We start from the raw sequence: 14957 nt of genomic DNA on the forward strand, positions 1-14957 counted from the left end.
GCCTGGTCTGCACGATGTTTCCTTGCACTTCTGCGGTGTCCTCTTTGGTGTGGCCTTACATTTCAGAATGGCCACATATTTTGGAACTTTTGAGGCTTCTAGTTAGTCCAGTACCTCATTCGCATTTCAAATAGATGTTCCCGCAGTGATGAGAAATCATCTTTTCTTTCATAATTGGCCGAAGTCATGAGCTACTCTAAAACCGTACCTTGAGTCTGCATAGATGTTAGCTGTCTGGTCTTTTGCCACACGAAGAGTCGGTAGTCCGGTTGGTTGGAGTGGTGAAAAATATGACTTTATTGCTAATTCCTCACTCGAATACACTTGAATAAGAACTGAATATTTTATCTTCTAATAAGAGTCGGTAGTCCGGTTGGTTGGAGGTGCCTGGGTGCCGGTAGGAGTGCCAGGGTGTCAAAAATCCTGCCCACAACCCGACTTGGTGACACGAGATGGAGGTGTCAAAAATACGACTTTAATACTAATTACTCACTCGAATATACTTGAATAAAAACTGAATCAAAACTGAGAAACAAAATATCAAACAATACATGAAAAGGTCAAGTACAGGGCATAAAGCGTAAAAGAAATCACTAACACAAACACACAGATAGATGATTCAAGAGTTCAGGAATTCAGGAACAAAGACCTCGTGTTTGTTCAAATAAATGTCTATAACTTAAGAGAATGATTTGTTAATCAAATATTGGATATTACTTAAGATTGACTGGAGCCTATCAAAACTAGCTCAGCCTCTGTGTGTGCAGTCTTAGGAAAATTACTGACTGTTTCCCACGCTTCGCCACGTTACACCGCTCGGCGGAGACTTTGCTGTAACTGACTAGTTGATTAGACCGAGAACAATACATTCTTAGTGCTGAATACACTGGGATACAATGGTTAATTCATTATGTGAAACAATGACTGGATTCCCAGTCAAGACACATTTAATAATTTTATCTCTCAGCTATTTGCATTCAACTAGCATCTATATGAATAAATCTATGAATACATCAATACTCTATCATCCATCAAGGGAAGACTTTCTGTATCTTTTAGTCTGCGGATGACGTGCGGTGCCATGCTTGCAAGAACTGCCCCACCTCCAAGGCCACCACGGTAGCAGCAGTTGGCAACGCTGCCCCCTCCCCCTCCCCTGGTGTTACCAGCCCACCTCCACGAGGGAACATCACACTGGCGCCTGCCAACCAATCAGCTGCTGGGGTGGAGAGAGGGAATCCCCAAGGCCTATAAGAAGGCGCGGCGGGGATCGGCCCCAGACACCCCTGACCCCATCGGCCTAGAAAGCTCTGCGCCCGGGGACTTCCGGGTGCGGCAATGACCAGCTGAGTCACACGTTTCGGCAGCTCCCGGTAGAACGGACTTTTGGGCTCTTAATAGGAGCCCCAACGGCAATTTAAACGGCAAAAACACTGCGGTAAACCAGAAGGGAATCCCCCCGGACACGCATGGAAAAGGGAGAGGATAGCGGCCGGATTGCGGAGGATCCTCTGGAGCAGCGGCAAGGAAGGGAAGCTCAAAGCAAGATGGCATCGGAAGGTGGCCGTTTGCTATGGGGCCCGGAGCAGCAAGAGTTCCTGCGGCGCTGTGTGGAAGAGCTGAAGAAGGAGTTGAAGAAGGAGCTGTTGGCCCCGATATTGCAGGCGATTGAAGGACTAAAAGAGGAGCAGAGGACCCAAGAGCTGGAGCTTCGGGTCGTGAAGGCAAAGACTGCTGAAAACGAGGATGAAATACAGGGCCTGGTGGTGAAGGCAGAAACGCACGAGGCACAGCATAAAAGGTGTGTGGAGAGGTTGGAAGCGCTGGAGAATAACTCAAGGAGGAAGAATTTAAGAGTCCTGGGTCTTCCCGAAGGCGCAGAAGGGGCGGACGTCGGGACATATGTGAGCACGATGCTTCACTCGCTAATGGGATCGGAGGCCCCGACGGGCCCTTTGGAGGTGGAGGGAGCTTATCGAGTTCTGGCGCGAGGACCAAAGGCTGGAGATATACCTCGAGCTATAGTGGTGAGGTTTCTCCGCTACAATGACAGAGAGACGGTTCTCAGATGGGCGAAGAAAACTCGGAGCTGTAGGTGGGAGAACGCGGTGATCCGCGTATACCAAGATTGGAGTGCGGAGGTGGCGAGAAGGAGGGCAAGTTTCAATCGGGCTAAGGCGGTGCTTCACAAAAAGAAGGTCCAGTTTGGAATGCTGCAACCGGCGAGATTGTGGGTCACACACCAGGGGAAGCACCACTACTTTGAGACGGCCATGTTGGGGGGGGGGAGAGCATGAGGAACTGTGGGCGCCGGCCACTAGGGGCGGGGCCGAGTGGGAAACGCGGGCTTTGTTCCCGCGCTATGGTAATTATGGCGGGAACAGGGACGCAGGAAGGAGGGGGCCTCGCACAGTGGGAGCCGACGATAAGGGGGGAAGCCGAGGTCAGCCAGAGTTTGCTGACTTCTGGGAGCAACTACGCTAGAGGGGGATCTAGCGGAGGGGGCGGGGTTAACTGGGTTGCTGCTGCTAAGGAGAAGGGGGAGCTGTTATGGGATGGGATGGTCGAGGCGGGAGGGCACCGTCGGGGGGATATACGGTTACGTGGGAACCGGGTGAGGAGCTGGGTTAAAAAAGGGGATGGCTAATCGACAAGGGGGGGGGGGGTAAAGAGCCCCCCAACCCGGCTGATCACATGGAACGTGAGAGGGTTGAACGGTCCGATTAAAAGGGCACGGGTACTCGCACACCTAAAGAAATTAAAGGCAGATGTGGTTATGTTGCAGGAGACGCATCTGAAACTGATAGACCAGGTCAGACTACGTAAAGGATGGGTGGGACAGGTGTTTCATTCGGGTTTAGATGCGAAGAATAGGGGGGTGGCTATCTTAGTGGGGTAACGGGTGCTGTTTGAGGCAAAGACCATAGTGGCGGATAGTGGGGGTAGATATGTGATGGTGAGTGGCAGATTGCAAGGGGAGGCGGTGGTTCTAGTGAACGTATACGCCCCGAACTGGGATGATGCAAATTTTATGAGGCGTATGTTGGGACGTATCCCGGACCTGGAGGCGGGAAAGTTGGTAATGGGGGGAGACTTCAATACGGTGCTTGATCCAGGGCTGGACCGGTCGAGGTCCAGGACCGGGAGGAGGCCGGCAGCGGCCAGGGTGCTCAAGGACTTCATGGAGCAGATGGGAGGGGTAGACCCCTGGAGATTTAGTAGGCCTAGGAGTAAGGAGTTTTCATTTTTCTCCCATGTTCACAAAGTATACTCACGGATAGACTTTTTCGTCTTGGGAAGGGCACTGATTCCGAACGTGACAGGGACGGAATATACGGCCATAGCCATTTCGGACCACGCTCCACATTGGGTAGACCTGGAGGTAGGAGAGGAAAAAGAACAGCACCCACTCTGGAGAATGGATATGGGCTTATTGGCGGATGAGGGGGTATGTTTAAGGGTGAGGGGGTGTATTGAAAGGTACTTGGAGCTTAATGATAATGGGGAGGTTCAGGTGGGAGTGGTCTGGGAGGCGTTGAAGGCGGTGGTCAGAGGGGAACTGATATCCATAAGGGCACATAAAGGGAAGCAAGAGGGTAAAGAAAGGGAGCGATTGTTGAAAGAACTTTTGAGGGTGGACAGGCAATATGCAGAGGCACCGGAGGAGGGACTGTACAGGGAAAGACAAAGGTTACATGTGGAGTTTGACCTGCTGACCACGGGTAAGGCAGAGGCACAGTGGAGGAGGGCACAGGGTGTACAGTATGAGTATGGAGAGAAGGCGAGTCGGCTACTGGCCCACCAATTGAGGAAGAGGGGAGCAGCGAGGGAGATAGGTGGGGTGAGAGATGAGGAGGGAGAGATGGAACGGGAGCGAAGAGAGTGAACGGGGTGTTAAAGGCATTCTATGAGAGGTTATATAAGGCTCAGCCCCCGGAAGGGAAGGAGGGAATGAGGTGTTTCCTGAATCAGCTGGAATTCCCGAAGGTGGAGGAGCAGGAGAGGGCGGGACTGGGAGCACAGATTGAGATGGAGGAGGTGGTAAAAGGGATTGGGAGCATGCAAGCGGGGAACGCCCTGGGACCGGACGGATTCCCGGTAGAATTTTCTAGGAAATATATGGACCTACTGGCCCCGCTTTTGACGAGAACCTTTAATGAGGCCAGGGAAAGGGGGCAGTTGCCCCCGACTATGTCGGAGGCGACGATATCGCTCCTTTTGAAGAAGGATAAAGACCCGCTGCAGTGTGGGTCCTACAGGCCCATTTCCCTTTTAAATGTAGATGCTAAGCTCCTGGCCAAGGTGATGGCGACGAGGATAGAGGACTGTGTCCCGGGGGTGGTCCACGAGGATCAAACTGGGTTCGTTAAGGGGAGACAGCTGAACACGAACATATGGAGGTTGCTAGGGGTAATGATGATGCCCCCACCAGAGGGGGAGGCGGAGATAGTGGTGGCGATGGACGCCGAGAAAGCATTCGACAGAGTGGAGTGGGATTATCTGTGGGAGGTGCTGAGATTTGGTTTTGGAGAAGGGTTTATTGGATGGGTACAGCTGCTGTACAGGGCCCCGGTGGCGAGTGTGATCACGAACAGGCAGAGGTCTGACTACTTCCGTCTTCATAGAGGGACGAGGCAGGGGTGTCCCCTGTCTCCGTTACTGTTGCCATTGGCGATTGAGCCCCTGGCCATAGCACTGAGGGGCTCCAGGAAGTGGAGGGGAGTACTCAGGGGAGGAGAAGAACACCGGGTATCTTTGTATGCAGATGATTTATTGCTGTACGTTGCGGACCCAGTGGAGGGGATGCCTGAGATAATGCAGACACTCAGGGAGTTTGGGGAATTTTCGGGGTACAAATTGAATATGGGGAAGAGTGAGTTGTTTGTGGTGCATCCGGGGGAGCAGAGCAGTGGAACAGATGATTTACCGCTGAGGAAGGTAACAAGAGATTTCAGGTACTTAGGGATTCAGATAGCCAAGAGTTGGGGAACCTTACATACGCTTAATTTAACAAGATTGGTGGAACAGATGGAGGAGGATTTTAAGAGATGGGACATGGTGCCCCTGTCACTGGTGGGTAGGGTGCAGGCGGTCAAAATGGTAGTTCTCCCGAGATTCCTTTTTGTGTTTCAGTGCCTTCCGGTGATGGTCACCAAGGCTTTTTTCAAGAAAATTGAGAAAAGTGTCATGAGTTTTGTGTGGGCCGGGAAGACCCCGAGAGTGAGGAGGGGGTTCTTGCAGCGTAGCAGGGATAGGGGGGGACTGGCACTACCAAGCCTAAGTGAATACTACTGGGCCGCCAATATCTCAATGGTGTGTAAGTGGATGGGAGAAGGGGAGGGAGCGGCGTGGACGAGATTGGAGATGACGTCCTGCAAAGGAACCAGCCTACAAACACTGGTGACGGCACCGTTGCCGTTCTCCCCGAAGAAATACACAAGTCCAGTGGTGGTGGCAACGCTAAAAATTTGGTGGCAGTGGAGATGACATAGGGGAAGGACGGGAGCCTCGGTGCGGTCCCCGATAAGAAATAATCATAGGTTTGTCCCGGGGAGAATAGATGGGGGATTTGGAGCATGGCAGAGAGCTGGGGTTGTGCAACTGAGAGATCTGTTCATAGACAGGACGTTTGAGAGTCTGGGAGCGCTGACGGAAAAATATGGGTTGCCCCAAGGGAATGCATTTCGGTACATGCAACTGAGGGCATTTGCGAGGCAACAGGTGAGGGAATTCCCGCAGCTCCCGACGCAGGAGATTCAAGACAGAGTGATCTCAGGGACATGGGTGGGGGATGGTAGGGTGTCGGATATATACAGGGAAATGAGGGACGAGGGGGAGATCATGGTGGATGAGCTGATGGGGAAATGGGAAGAAGAGCTGGGGGAAGAGATTGAAGAGGGGCTGTGGGCTGATGCCCTACGTAGGGTAAACTCGTCGTCCTCGTGCGCCAGGCTAAGCCTGATACAATTCAAGGTTTTGCACAGGGCGCATATGACCGGAGCAAGGCTCAGTAAATTTTTCGGGGTAGAGGATAGGTGTGGGAGATGCTCGAGAAGCCCAGCAAACCACACCCTCATGTTTTGGTCATGCCCGGCACTGCAGGGGTTTTGGGTGGGGGTGGCAAAGGTGCTTTCGAAGGTGGTGGGGGTCCGGGTCGAGCCAGGCTGGGGGTTGGCTAGATTTGGGGTTGCAGAAGAGCCGGGAGTGCAGGAGGCGAAAGAGGCTGATGTCTTCGCCTTTGCGTCCCTAGCAGCCCGGCGAAGGATATTGCTTATGTGGAAGAAAGCCAAACCCCCGGGCGTGGAGACCTGGTTAAATGACATGGCAGGGTTTATAAAACTAGAACGGATAAAGTTCGCACTAAGGGGTTCGGCTCAAGGGTTCACCAGGCGGTGGCAACCGTTCATTGACTACCTCGCACAACGATAAGGGAAATGGGAAGGCAACAGCAGCAACCCAGGGGGGAGGGCTCGGGCAGGTCCTCAGGGGTGTTTTTGTAAAGATATTGGTACTTGGTTATGTATATTGGATTGTTTGATTTTATCGCTGGAGAGTTATTATTTTTGTTATGGCAGTTGTCATTTAGTTTATATATTATTTATTTTATTTGTTAAAACGGTCACTGTTATATATATTGTTTTATTGTTGTAAAAAGGTAAACCTTTGTATTGTTTTGTTTGACCGGAAAAATTTGAATAAAATATATTTTTTTTAAAAAGAAAACTCTGCGCCCAAGAACTCCGGCGCAGGGGATACTGAAAAATGTTGCCCCGCGTACACTCCTCCTCATCCAGGGACCATTGACGCCACAGCATCGGGTACTGGCCCGGCATCGATGCAGCGCGGGTCAACAAGCGGGGGTGGTGGTGGTGATATGCACAATCCCAAGCCGGCGTGCAAGTCAGAGAAGTCGCTTCCCCAGGACAGTGTCGAGGGAAGGGGGGGGGCGATGTGAGGAAGGAGGCTTCCTCAGAGCAGGCCACCCCCCCCCCCCCCCCCCCCCCCATAAGCGGCACCACTCCTTGGAGCGAGGCGAGGCCGGGGGGGGGTAGAAAAAGATCATGACATCCACCGGTGCAGGGAGGATGGCACCCCAACCTCTGCCCTTGACATCACACTCTGCCCCCACAGGAAATCTGAAAAGGTGATACATATCTTCACCTGAGCTGTCGAAGCACCCCCCCCCCCCCCCCCCCGAGTAGGACGCAGCAGGTGCCTCGCTGCAGCAGGTGCCGTGCTCAAACCCCGTGGTCGGGGCTCACCCTGTCTCACACTCAGTCGCGGTCAACATACTGGCACTTTAACAACTTGGTGCTGGAGGACTAGCGGTTCCTGGGCTTGTTTCGTTGCTACTGGACCTGGAGAAGAAAACTGGAGCTTGAGGTTATGGTGGGATGTGGGCAAGACTCACGTGCGTACCTTCTGTCAGGAGTATGTAAGGGGGTCGACAAAGAAACAAAATTCCAGGTTTGAGAAGTTGGAGAAGGTGGTGCTCGACTTGGAGTCACGGCTCGATCAGCCCTATGAGGACCCGGCCCTGCGGCTGGTGTACAGAAAGGGTGCACTGCGAGACCTGCAACTTGTCGCCTCACGTGGCACATACTTGAGGTCGCGGATCCAGATCCTCATGAACATGGACTGCGGCTTCCCTTGCTTCTACTCGCTAAAAGAAATGCGTGGTTTCCATCAGCAGCTCCTTACGCTGCTGGCCGATGATGGGTGCCTCGTCTCAGATCCGTGAGGCAGTCAGGCCCCAAATTCGAAGCTTCTACAGCGCCCTTTTTCCCCGGATCCGTCTAGCAAGGAGAGTTTTGTGGGATGATCTGCCGCAAGTCGGCCCTTGGGCGCCGGGAGGCCTGATACTCCGAAAAGCCTGGGGGAGCTGACCGGCGCCCTCAACAACCTGTCCAGGGGCAAAACCGTGGAGTTCTTTAGAGTGTGCTGGGACGTCCTGTGGAGTGACGACACGGGGGTCCTGGGGGAAAGTATCATGAGCTGCGAGATGCCTCGTCTTATGTCGCAGGGCCATCATTAGCCTGCTGCCAGATGGGGAATCTCCACCACCTTAGAAACTGGCAATCAGTCTCCCTCCTCATCACCTCAGCACCGTGCTGGACCACATAATACACCCTGACCAGTCCTACATGGTCCTGGGCCGCATAATCCACGACAACATCCATCTGGTCTGGGACCTGGTCCATCATTACCAGAGGGCTGGTCTGTTGAGCGGCATCCTGTCCCTTGATCAGAAGGCGTTCGACAGGATGGATCACAAATATTTATTCGGGACTCTGCAAGCATTTCATCGCCCGGATCCGACTTCTGTACACTGCTGCAGAGTGTCTCGTTAAGGTTAACTGATCCCTGGCAGAGCCTCTTCACTTTGGGAGAGGAGTGCATCAGGGTGCATGGACCACGCCTATGTTACGTGTTATAGGCTACAGCCCCTTTTTAGTTTTTTGTCTTTTCTTGATGTGTCATTGCACTTCAGGCCCAAGTTCCTAATCTACGGGCACCCGGTGCGGCGAGGGGCAGGGGAGGCGGAGGACCTCCTTGTGAACCTGCTCCTGGGCCTGGCGAAGCACGCCATTTATAGGTCCAGGCAGCAGGGGCCAGAGGGGGTCATCCGATTAGACTGTCTGCCCTCTTTGCACAGCTACATTCATGGGCAGGTGTCCTGAGTGAGCATGTAGTGTCCACGGGCACCATCGAGGTCTTCTGTGCCCGGTGGGCACCGCAGGAGTTGGGGTGCTTTATTGACCCCTTTGATTGCACTCTCATTCGATGAATGATTGAGTGTGCCAGAGAGCAAGTGGGCAAGAGAGTGGGTAAGGTGGGTAGATGAGTCAGGGGAGTCGTCCGATTCGGTTGGGGGGGGGGGGGGGGGGGGGGGGGGGGAAAGAGTTAGTTGGGTGGTCATGAGGTAGTCAGGTGGACAGGAATTGTCGGATTCGCTGGATGAGATTAATGGGGTCAGCTAAATTATACTGACCAATCAAGAGTTGGAGCAGGTATTAAACTGTGTAGCATTTCCAGGATAATTATGCCGTCCGGCGGCGGAGGTCCCCACTGGACGTCCCTCTACAGAGGTGTCTACCCCATCAAACTTGGGGACCTGGGGTGGAGGGTGCTGCACATGGCAGTGCTGTCCAACCGTAGGTTGATCACTTCACGGCCTTGCCAGAGACCTGCCATTTTTGTGGCCTGGTGGAGAACGTGGAGCACATTTATGTTGTCTGTCCTAGGCTGCACTCCCTTTTTGGTTTCTTGACAACGTTGTTGTTGAGGTTTTCTTTGCACTTCAGCCCCGCGCTCCTGATCTACGGACATCCAGTGCGGAGGGGGGGGCAGGAAAGGCGGAGGACCTCCCCGTGAACCTGCTCCTGGCCAAACTTGCCATTTATAGATCCAGGCAGTGGGCGACCGAGGGGGTCGTCCAATCTGACTGTCTGCCCATCTTCCGCAGCCTCGTTCGCGGCTGGGGGGTCCTGGAGCGGGAGCATGCGGTGTCCACGGGCAAACACGAGGCCTTCCATGCTTGGTGGGCACGGCCGGGGTTGGACTGCATTATCGACCCAGGTTTTCGCACTTTAATTTGACGGGTTTTGTATAAATTTTTGTTTCCCTTCTCGTTCTTTTTCGGCAGTGCTCCACTCGTTGTTTTGGGGCACTCCCCCTTTTTTTGTATTATCCATCAGTTAGTTTTGTTTTGCTTCGTTGTCACACCGAGCATCACGCCAGTGTAAGTGATGGATGCTGGTTTAATTCCTGTTACATGTAAATAAACGTACAGGTCAACTTGTGAAAAAAACCACAAACAAAAAAATAATAACAAATAAAACACAAACAAAAATATTTTTTATTTTTTGCCTTTCTGGCCCTATTAAATTAGAGTAGTGAGTCCCTATAAAAGGTCCAGGATAAGTATGCAGGTAAGCACCATGTAAATGTCCTCAGTCTCTGCCCGGAGGTCAGGGTCAGAGACATTCTTGGAGGGTCCTGAGCAGTGGAAATCAGCCCATTGAAAGATTAAACTTCCCAGGTAATTACATCATATGTCTGTGCAACTATACTTCCGCAGGCATCCCTGATGATCTGAAAACATGATTGATTGATTTATTGTCACATAAACCGAAGTACAGTGAAAAGTATTTTTCTGTGGCCAAGGGGACATACACAGTACGTATACGTAGACAAAAAGAATAATCGACAAAGAACATCGACAAATAAGTAATTGGTTACAGTATGGAACAAGGGCCAAACAAAGCAAATACATGAGCAAGAGCAGCATAAGGCCTCGTGAATCATGTCTTACGGGGAACAGATTAGTCCGAGGGAAACACGTTGAGGAGTCTAGTAGCTGTTCGGAAGAAGTTGTTCCTATGTCTGGATGTGCGGTTCTTCAGACCTCTGCATCTTCTACCTGATGGAAGGATCTGGAAGAGGGCAAACCCTGGGTATGAGGGGCCTCTGACAATGCTGTCTTCCTTCCCGCGGCAGCGGGAGCTGTATACAGAATCAATGGGAGGGTGGCAAGCTTGTGTGATGCCTTGGGCTGAGTTCACCCACACTCTGCAGTTTCCTGTGATCTTGGGCCGAGCAATTACCATACCAGGTTGTGATGCAGCCGGATAGGATGCTCTCTATGGCACATCTGTAGAAGTTTGTGAGAGTCAATGCAGACATGCCGAATTCTTTATCTTCCGTAGGAAGTAGAAACGCTGTTGGGCTTTCTTGCCTTTGCAAGGACACTGTTGGTGATGGTGACTCCCAGGAACTTAAAGCTATCGCCCATCTCCAATTCAGAGCCATTTATGTAGATGGGGGCTTGTGTCGTACCACGCTTCTTGAAGTCGATGATCAGTTCCTGACAGTTTTGCTGACATTTAGAGAGAGGATGTTTTCGGTACACCATGCAACCAAGTGATCTATCTCCCTTCTGTAGTCCGATTCGTCGTTGTTTGAGATATGACCCACGACAGTCGCATCATCCGCAAACCTATAGATCGCATTGGAGTTAAAACTTGCCACACAGTCATGAGTACAGTAGAGGACTGAGCACACGTTCTTGCGGGGCCCGGTGTTGAGGACTATAGTGGAGGAGGTGCAGTTACCTATCCTTTTTTAAAAAATAAATTTGGAGTACCCAATTATTTTTTTTCCAATTAAGGGGCAATTTAGCGTGGCCAATCCACCTAACCTGCACAACTTTTGGGTTGTGGGGGTGAAACCCACGCAGACATGAGGAGAATGTGCAAACTCCACACGGATAGTGACCCAGGGCCGGGATTCGAACCCGGGTCCTCAGCGATGCAGTGCCAGTGCTAACCATTGCGCCGCATGCCGCCCTACGGTTACCTATCCTGACAGATTGCGGTCTGTTGGTGAGGAAGTCAAGGATCCAGCTGCACAGGGTGGGGTCAAGTCCAAGATCGCAGATATGGTTATTAGTCGTCAGGATAACGGTGTTGAAGGAGGAGCTGTAGTCTATGAGCAGTAGTCTTACACAGGTGTTCTTGTTGTCAAGGTGTTCGAGTGTTGATTGTAGGGCCAGGGAGATAGCATCTGCTGTGGAACGGTTGCGGAGATAGGTGAACTGCAATGGATTGAAACCGCCTGGGAGTTTGGCGTTGATCTGTTTCATGACCTCATGACTAGCCGCTCAAAGTATTTCATCATAACAGATGCCAGGACCACCAGTTGGTAGTCGTTGAGGCACGCTACTTGTTCTTCTTTGGTACTGGTATTACGGTGGTCTTCTTGAAGGAGGTTGGAAGTGAGGTGTTGAAGATGTCTGGAAATTTTGGGCCTCAGATTTAGCGAGCATAACAAAGATTGAAACATTTACATACAACATACATAATGAGGAGGTAGACCCAAACATTTCCCTTCCTTACCCCACAAAGCTCCACGAACCACAAAGCAGTCTGCTTGTTCAACACTTTATCTTCTAGGCTAAACAGCCACCCTCTCCTAATGTTTACTATCTACAGGAATCACTGCAGCAACTCGCTAATGCGTCAGCAGAAATGGTTCAAGAAGGCAGTTCAGCATCACTTCCTTAAGAATAATTAATTAGGGTTGGGCAATAAATGGGGGCCTAGCCATATATAGTGAAAGAATAAATTGAAAGAAGCAGCTAAACTAGCAACTGCCATCACCTGGAAGGAGAAAGGCAGAGATCACACAGGAACAACTTGGTGGTACAGTGGTTAGCACTGCTGCCTCACAGCACCAGAGACCCTCATTTGATTCCAACCTCGGGTGATTATGTGGAGTTTGCACATTCTTCCTGTATTTCCTCCGGGAGCTCCGAAGTTTCCTCACAGTCCAAAGCTGTCCAGGTTAGGTGGATTGGCGATGATAAATTGCCCCTAGGTGGGGTTATGGAGAGAGGGTGGGGGATTGGGCCTAGGCAAGGTGCACTTCCTGAGGGTTGGTGCAGACTCGATGGGCCGAATGGCCTACTCCTGCACTGTCGGGATTCTACCATCACTGCCGAAGTACCTTTCTAAGACAATTTCAACATCAAAATCCTGGAACCAATAAAAGCACCTTCACCACATGAACCGCAGCAGCTAAACAAGAGCGACCAGACCAAGTGTTCAAACCTGCAAGAATTGAGAATGATTTGTTTTTTAAGAAACCTATTATGAATTTTTTTTAAATTTGTGCTAGAATATGACTTCGAGCAATTTCATTCAGTCCCTGGAGAAAAAAACGAAAATATTTTCTGAAAATAATTTGGGTGGCTTGGGAAGAACATCTATCATCATAGATTATCATAGAATCTACAGTGCAGAAGGAGGCCATTCAGCCCATCGAGTCTGCACCGGCTCTTGGAAAGAGCACCCTACCCAAGGTCAACACCTCCACCCTATCCCCATAACCCAATAACCCCACCCAACGCCAAGGGGAATTTTGGACACTAAGGGCAATTTAGCGTGACCAATCCACCTAACCTGCACATCTTTGGACAGTGGGGGGAAACCGGAGCACCCGGGGGAAACCCGCGCACACACGGGGAGGACGCGCAGACTCCGCACAGACAGCGACCCAAGCCGGAATCGAACCTGGGACCCTGGAGCTGTGAAGCAATTGCGCTAGCCACAATGCTATCCCGAGTACTGCGCGTGGCAATGTGAGACCGCCAGCACCGAAACTCCCACAACAGCTCCCTCCAGCTGTGGGAGGCCATTTTCGGCGATCATTTCCCCCTCCCCCCAAAAAAAAAGTTTACAAGGAGCTCTCGATGTAACCTGTATAGCAAATGAGCGCTCTTCCTCGATTGTTTTCCCGCATAGTGCCACCCGACATAATAAGGCTGACTGGGCGAAGGGTGGAGAGAGAGAGAGAGAGAGAAAAAAAACACACGTCTTAATTAAGTCCGTAGGTACATTAAACCCGCCCGGGGGAAGCAGCACCTTACCTGTTAACACGCCCTCCCCCTGGGCGCGCGGAAAGCACGTGTTTCTCTTTCTGTAAATAAACAAGAGCAGCGGGCAAAAGAAAAACCCCACCCCGGTTTGCTCGACGAAAATATATCGCACGCTGGAGGTAAGACTTCGATCGCAACGGTGCGGGAAGACGGCAAACTGAGGCTGGCGCTTAAGAGAGCGACGTTGGAACAAATCAGTGAAGTAAGGATTTCTCTCTCGACCTGAGCTGACTTTGTATTAATTAGAAGAGCGCGCGGTTCCTGCGGGGGCGTGTGGTTTTCTGGGGTTGGTTTTTTTTTTAAATTGGAAACTGTCGGATTTAATCCTCTCGATGCCAAAGTTTGCAGCGGGCGCGGAGACGGGCGAGCCTCGCCCCCCTGACTGAAGCCTCGGCTCCCCGCCCAGGGCTCGAGCCCAGCGGGCGGTTGGTGAGTGCGCGAGGAGCGCGGGGTTTGAATATTCGAAACCGTCCCTAACGGTCCCCTCCCCCCAATGCGCCCATCGCCGAATAAGGAAGGTAAGGGGGGCGGGGGGGAAACATGTCCTTGTGTCACCCAGTCCCTGGCTCATTCTTGTTCCAATGCAACCAGCCGAAGGTGTGCATTCGTGACGGGTTCTCTTTTGTAACGTGCCCCCCCCCCAAAAAAAAAACCTCACATTATAACTGAACGGTTTTCAACAAATGCAATGGAACTTATTTTGCACTTGTTGCTTCGTCGCTTTCTTGGTCGGTCAGATAATGATTTTTGTCGGTGGATCTCCGTGCCCGGATGGGTGGAGAGAGGTGGTTGGGAGGTACCAAATGTTCCCTTGTTCTTTGCTTTTGAACCGTCCGGGAACACACTGTGCCGACTGACACCCTCGGCCAGGCGAGCTGTGGTGGTGGCGAAGGAGGAGGGAACGCATTCAAGGCTAATTGTGGCGAGCAAAGCTGATCATCTGCAATCAGGACACACACTGCTCCCTAGGTTTATCTTTTAGCCTACCCTCTCACCTGGGATGGGATTTGGGAGACGTAAAAAGGAGGCAATTCGACCCATCGAGTCTGCACTGACCCTCCGAAAGTGCTCTCTACCCAGGTCCACACCCTCAACCCTGTAACCTAACCTGCACCCCTTTGGACACCTAAGGGACAGTTTAGCATGGCCAATCCACCTAACCTGTACAAAGGACAATTTAGCATGGCCCAATCCACCTAACTTGTACGTCTTTGGGCACTAAGGGACAATTTAGCACGGACAATGACCCTGTAAGTCTTTGGACACTAAGGGACAATTTAGCACAGCCAGTCCACCGAACCTACCGTCTTTGGACACTGATGTCTATTGCGTTGCAAGTTTCTGCCATGGGTCTTCACATGCCAATTCTTGACCCACTGATCTTTTGAGCACAGGATGTTCCACACCTTAGTGGGATCCAGAGTGCAGGATTTTCTTTCTTTGCTGGTGCCGCATCATTAAGACATGATGCAGCTAATGGACAACTTGTCGCCAATGATTGGTAGTGAACTCCCCTAAG

General features: G+C 51.6%; 1 long non-coding RNA gene across 1 annotated transcript in view; it reads right to left on the bottom strand.

Moving 5' to 3' along the window:
- LOC140393602 (uncharacterized) overlaps positions 1-13828 on the bottom strand; it is a 134499-nt gene extending 120671 nt beyond the window's left edge. Inside the window, exon 1 of the long non-coding RNA XR_011935689.1 lies at positions 13430-13828. This is a non-coding gene — a long non-coding RNA (uncharacterized lncRNA). The remainder of the gene's footprint in view (positions 1-13429) is intronic.
- Positions 13829-14957: the final 1129 nt, after the last annotated feature.

Source organism: Scyliorhinus torazame, chromosome 17 (assembly GCF_047496885.1).
Source record: "Scyliorhinus torazame isolate Kashiwa2021f chromosome 17, sScyTor2.1, whole genome shotgun sequence".
Taxonomy (NCBI): Eukaryota; Metazoa; Chordata; class Chondrichthyes; order Carcharhiniformes; family Scyliorhinidae; genus Scyliorhinus; species Scyliorhinus torazame.